This window comes from Echeneis naucrates, chromosome 2 (assembly GCF_900963305.1).
Source record: "Echeneis naucrates chromosome 2, fEcheNa1.1, whole genome shotgun sequence".
In the NCBI taxonomy this organism is placed as follows: Eukaryota; Metazoa; Chordata; class Actinopteri; order Carangiformes; family Echeneidae; genus Echeneis; species Echeneis naucrates.
The window spans coordinates 4,385,044-4,391,043 of record NC_042512.1 but is presented as its reverse complement, the minus strand read 5'-3'; the positions used below and the strand labels follow the sequence as shown (position 1 = coordinate 4,391,043).

Genomic DNA, 6,000 nt, shown 5'->3' with positions numbered 1-6,000 from the left:
AATGTCCTGTTTTAATCTGTGTGTGTGTGGTGATGATGCGGCCTGGGTGGGGATATTGTTTATTTTTATATTTTAATGTTTAAAGAACTTTGTGTAACATTGCTATTAGTTTGAGAAGTTTTGCATTAATAAAGTTCAAATTATTGATATAGTGATATAATATTGTCTGAATGTGCTGCTGCTGAACTGGGACTCATGAGTTCCACTCTGAACCAATGAGTCATGAATCATGAGTCTGACTGTGAACCAGTCTACAGTATGTGCTGTGGGTGAGTGACAGCTCATAGCGGGGAGGGAAAGGGAGTGAAACAGCAAACCAGAGCTGCTGCTTTTCCTCCTTCTTTCTATATGAACATGAGCACCATGATGCACACTGCTGTGTTCTCATATCAAGCTCATGTTCACCTTCTTTCTTTCACAGGGAGAACATGAAAGAAGCTGAAGCTGAACTCAGCCTTCCAACTTTAGTGCTCCGTGTCACAGACTGATCCATTTTCTGACGTTATAGTCCACACCAGGCTGCAGCCTCTCTGTGTGACACTTTGTTCATCATTATTTTCACACTTTAGTTCCTGCTTCTTTTCATTTAGGCTCCATGTAGGCTGTTCGTGATGACTTTGTTTGTGTGTGGCTGTTTTCTTCTGAATGTGGGATCTCTGTCTGAATGAAAGTTTCACAATCACTGCCTCAGACTGCATTCAGAAGGAATTGTTGAAGTCATAGAAGCTGAAGAGTTGATGATCAGAGGCTGACAGCTAAAGGAAGCTAGAATGCACACTGCTCTCTGACAGAGTCGGCCTCCCTCCACATTTAGGAGGCTTTTTCACTTCTTACAACAGCTGACAAAGGGCTCATCTGGGATTTGAACCCCGGACCTGTCACACCCTGAGCCAGAATCATCCTGATTGTTCCTGGAATGGTTTGGTTAGTCAGAGTGTCTGTGTGTGTTCTTGTCTCTCTGAGTGGTTGGAAATGAAAATGGAGATCGGTAGAAGCAGATGACTCTGAGGATGAATGAATGTTTCACTGACAACATCAACAACCGTTTACTGACCTCACAATGAGGCTGTGTGACGTCACTGGAGATCAAAGGCATTTCCTGTCCTTCATCACTCTCCCACGCGACACCAACTCAAACGTCACACTCGCATTAGATTCAGCCGGAACGGCGCATGCGCACGAAGAATCTCAAGCTTGTCTCGCGAACGAATGAAGTGAAACACAAATCAGCTGTTATTAGACAAATAAGTGGCGTTAAATTGAACTAAAACCAAATCTGTTGGTTTGTTCCTCCTTCTACTTATTAAAATGCTTCTTTTCCTGCTTTCGCTCATTTTTGGAATCACAGACTGAGCGAAGCTGCGCACCTCGTCCACTGTGTGTGTGTGTGTGTGCTCTCTCTGCTGGCCTGAGCTCTCAGTTCATTTAAATACTTTGTTGGATCTGTCTGTCTGTATCATGTCAGAAACTCTGAAACACTCTGAACTTCTTTAAAACACGGTGGATTTACTGATATGAAAGTTTCCATGATGGATTATTATAGAAAGATATCAGCTTTAATGTAAATACATTGTTGGATATAAACACAGAAATGACAATAATCATCTGTAAAACTTGTAAAAAAAATGTTGCCGTCTCACTCAGCGGAGGAGCTTGTGTTTGAACCTGTGTGAGAAAAACAGAAAAAAGAAGACTCTCCCTGATCGGGTTAGCTGCCACGTTATAAAATGCAGGAAGTGTTGAAGGCTGCTGATGACTGTAGATTCGTGACGTCATGGTAAAAACAGTTAAGTAAGCATTGGTGGTTCAGTGGTAGAATTCTCGCCTGCCACGCGGGAGACCCGGGTTCGATTCCCGGCCAATGCAGAGTAACTCTTTACCAACATCCAGATGTTAGAAACACAGTGCTGCTTGGAAAATACCCTGATAGACTCCAACACACTGTGACTTTGTGAAACAACCAGTGGAGCCCCCTGGTGGTCAGTAGAAGTGCAGCCCCTCTGAGCTGGTGGCAGACCAAGGCTTCAGTCTGCACACATCTTCCACATGTGATGGCACACACACTGTGTATTGTGGCAACATCCGTCCCCTCAGAGAGAATCTGCTCTTTAACCCTCCTGTCGTTTTCACCCCCCGCCCCTTACTTTAGTGTTCCTGCTCTGTTTTATACGGTGGCCGGTAAGTGCAAAACTAAATTACAAAGTGCCAAACACTTTTACAAAGCGTGAAACTAATTTACATGTTGGGAAACATTTTTACATTTTATTTCACAAAATTACATAAGGAAAACACTTTTAACACGGACAAAACAAATTTACATTTGAGAAAACTAATTTACAAGTGGCAAAACAAATTTCCAAACGACAGAATCTTCCGGAAGGGGAATGTACCAAATGCCGGAAGTGATCCAGAAGAAGATTGACTGTGAGCTCAAAATGTTTGTATCGGTTTGTGTGGCGGGAAAACTTTGCGGAGTGAAACTTTGTGGCAGCATGGAGTAAATGATGTTTTGGCCGTTTTGTGGAAACAACTTGAGCCAATTTACGCGGTTGTGTTTTCCGTGCGGACGATCTGTAGAATGTTTAACGTTGATGAACGGACCAGACGGAAGGAGCACGCGCACAGGAGACATCTAATAAGCAGCCGGAAAATGCTAAACAAGCTAATTGTAGCATCGCGCTAACTAGCTGAAGCCGCTGTCAGACATGCAGTGAATTAAAGTGCACCGTTTCATTTTGCAGCCAATCGTTGTCTTCACGGAATAGCAACGCGTTTAGTTAGTATGCGTTGCTAGTTTTTATTTATTTTAGGCTTTCAGTTATGCTAAATGCACAATTGTTGCTGATTGTTTTAGCTGCTGCTAACTTTCTGTTTTGATACGGAACTCCGTTCATTCCAGCAGAACAACCATGAACATCATATAAACAATTCATGGAGGACAGAAAGTCAAAGTCAAAAGAACTGTGGGCCGAAAGGAAACAGGTCCAGGTACGTGTGTGGATATATCTGTAAAATATGGAAGTAAATATGTGTGTGTGTGTGAAATGAATGAAATCTTTTTGTTAATTTAGCAGATAAACATGGATTGATGGCGCCACATGGAGCTGATTTAAAAGCTCAGAGAGGGAAAACACTCCCATTATATACAGATCCGGAGGTAGCAGCACCTGATCTACTGAAGCATGATGTGAAGTTTACACGGTGCAAACATCAGCCTGCGGACTCTTAAAAGGATGATTCATCTCCAAACGCCATCAGGTTGGAACTTCGTGGACCTGGACAACTGTTTGGCTATCGGACGATGTGGCAGGTACTCAGACAAAAGTCCAATCTTGGAGTGAAGAGAGATGATGTGATGAATGAGAGAGCACGCAGAAGGTTTCTAAGAAGAAGCTGCTACTCAATGGGAGCGAACTGTATGTGGCATGCAGATGGTTCTGATAAACTGGCTCTCTCAGGACGCATGGATGGATTTTTTCACCTAAAGTGCTGTGGCTCCAATGTGGACCGACAAATAACAAGAAGCCAACAGTGATCGCTGAGAATCTCCTCTCATGAGACTGAGGACTGATTGTGGCACGGAGAATGGCATTATGGCTGCCATTCAGTCTCCCCTACGCCTCCATCATGATGACTGCTGCTCTGGGCCGTCCAGCCACATGTATGGCTCATCCACGAATAAGCAGCGTGTTGAATCCTGGTGGGCCATATTTAGAAGGGGAAGGTAAGTGGCCTTCATGAAGTCATTTTATTATGACGAACCGTTCATTTGATTTTTATCTTTGTTCTATCGCAGATGAACTCCTCTAAACATATATAATAACTGAAGCTGGGACTTTAACGCGTTCATTTCAATTCATTCACTACAAAGCCTTTAATGAATTAGATTTTTTTAATGGAGTCCCACTTCTACTAATAATATATATTTACTTCGGATTCTATCAATTTCTACAGGTCTCAGTTCTGGATGGAGTTGTTTGCTGGATACTTCAATGGGAGCCATGAGCATTAGTGCCTTCTGAGATGTTGCTATGGTGATGTTGGATGAGTGTGTGAGACTGTGGAACAGTCACAGGATTCACACTTCCAGAACAGCGTCATGTCCAATGAACTGTACTGCTGACCACACAGGTAATATTGGAGATGGATTGATATTTCCATGTTTGTTTTATTATTATTATTTTATTGATTAAATGTAAATAAATAATATAAATGCTATTGATTCTATCTAACACAGATTTGGCTCCACAGACTGGATTTGAGATTGAACCAGCTGATTTGGATGCTGTTCCAGAGGCGAGCCTGTCAATAGCTCCATGTGGGGACTCAAACATGCAGGAGGACTTTGACTTTGTTATGGAGCACAAACAACTACAGAAGCCAGAGAACTGGGAGTCTGCAACAGAACTGTACATGAAGCTGAAAGAAACTGCTCAGCTGTGAGTCAGTGAGAAAGGGAATTTTCCCTTTACACATTATCAAGTGCTTACTCATTGGGGTTTCTGTCTTATTTCTATTTATTTATTTATTTTTTTTTAAATTAATTAATTTTTTTAATATACATGTCAAGAGCCATGAGATGTGCTGTGATTTGGTATTAGACAAGTAACACAGAATTGAATCAAATATTGCCATGACTGAAAAACATGCAATTTTTCTGTTTTAAAATAGTTTGGAAAAAACTCATAACCAATCTATCACAGATGCAAACAGAAGGAAATATTTGTAATTTTTTTATTGTTTGTCAACATAAAATTTGCATTCCCATTGTTTCATTTCTTCAGATGAACAGGTACCAGAATCATTTGGAAACATCACAAGGAAAAGTGAACGACAAGCTAAGAAATCTGATTTGGAGTGTTGGAACACTGCAGTCTGTCTGAACACCAAGTGTCACAGCTTCATTTGTTCTGAGTTTGAAATCAATTGATAAAAACTATAGCAAAGTAATGAGTCCTATATTTTTGTAAGTATGGAATACAAAGCTTCTTGAAATTTGTTTTGTCTAAAACTTAACAATGAAAATCTTAACTGTGTGGAGAGGGGAAAAAAAAAAAAAAAACTTTTCGGAGTCTGGTCTCGAGGGGTGATCTAGTTACCACTTACAAGTTACAGTTACAAGTCCATGTGTGACTTAAACAGTGTGTGAATCTAGGAGTGCTAATTTCAATGTGTTTGAACATGTATTGGGAACTGGGAATGGAGAGTCATCCAGGAACTCTATTCTTGGCGATGGTTCCAATCCGGACGGGGGAGGTGAAGTCAGCCCAGCTGCAAACATCAAAACATCCTCCAGAGACACAGCAGCCTGACCTTCTGCGAAGAAAAACCTTCAGTTACACCGTGGCAATGTATTTTCTCAACAAATTATAAAAAAAAGTGATTTACAAACCTTCACAATAAAAGACAGTCCGCCCAGTAGCCCAAAGTTTGACTTTCTTTAAGTCTCCTGTTACTTCCTGATGGACTGAGGTCAGGTTTGAAGAGTCTCAAGTTCCAGACCAGTGAGTGGCTTTTCAGAGTGGCACAGGACAGGGGCCAGCAAAGTAGGCTGTTGCTGCAGTGCAGTCAGAAACTGAAGAGCTGAAAGACCATCTTTGAATCTAAAAAGTGACCACAAACATTGTTTCACATTTAAATGACCTAAAGAAACTTCACTGTTTTCTAAAATGACTATCCACCCAAACATATAGAAATGAGTAAAAATGGTTGTGTTGAACATTACTGATTTAAAGAAGAACTCTGTGTCTTGCTTTGCACTTGGCAGGGTAAATGTTTTTGAAAAATAGTTCAAGCAACAAAGCGTATGTCATGTGATATATAAAGTTAATGATCATTAACCATTAGTATTGTTTACATCTAACCTTGTTCATACCATTTGCATTGTACACCAAGAACTGATGTCCTTCTGGTCCATCAGAAATGAGCCGGTCTTTCAGATGTTTCATCAGTAGAGTTAAAGACTCTCGTCTCGGCCCACCTGTGTCAATTCCTTCTTCC

At 41.1% G+C, this 6,000-nt stretch overlaps 1 non-coding gene across 1 annotated transcript; it reads left to right on the top strand.

The window, feature by feature from the left end:
* The first annotated feature begins 1,795 nt into the window (after positions 1–1,795).
* Positions 1,796–1,866, top strand: trnag-gcc (transfer RNA glycine (anticodon GCC)). The gene has a single exon. It is a non-coding gene; the product is annotated as a tRNA-Gly (tRNA).
* The last annotated feature ends 4,134 nt before the right edge of the window (positions 1,867–6,000 follow it).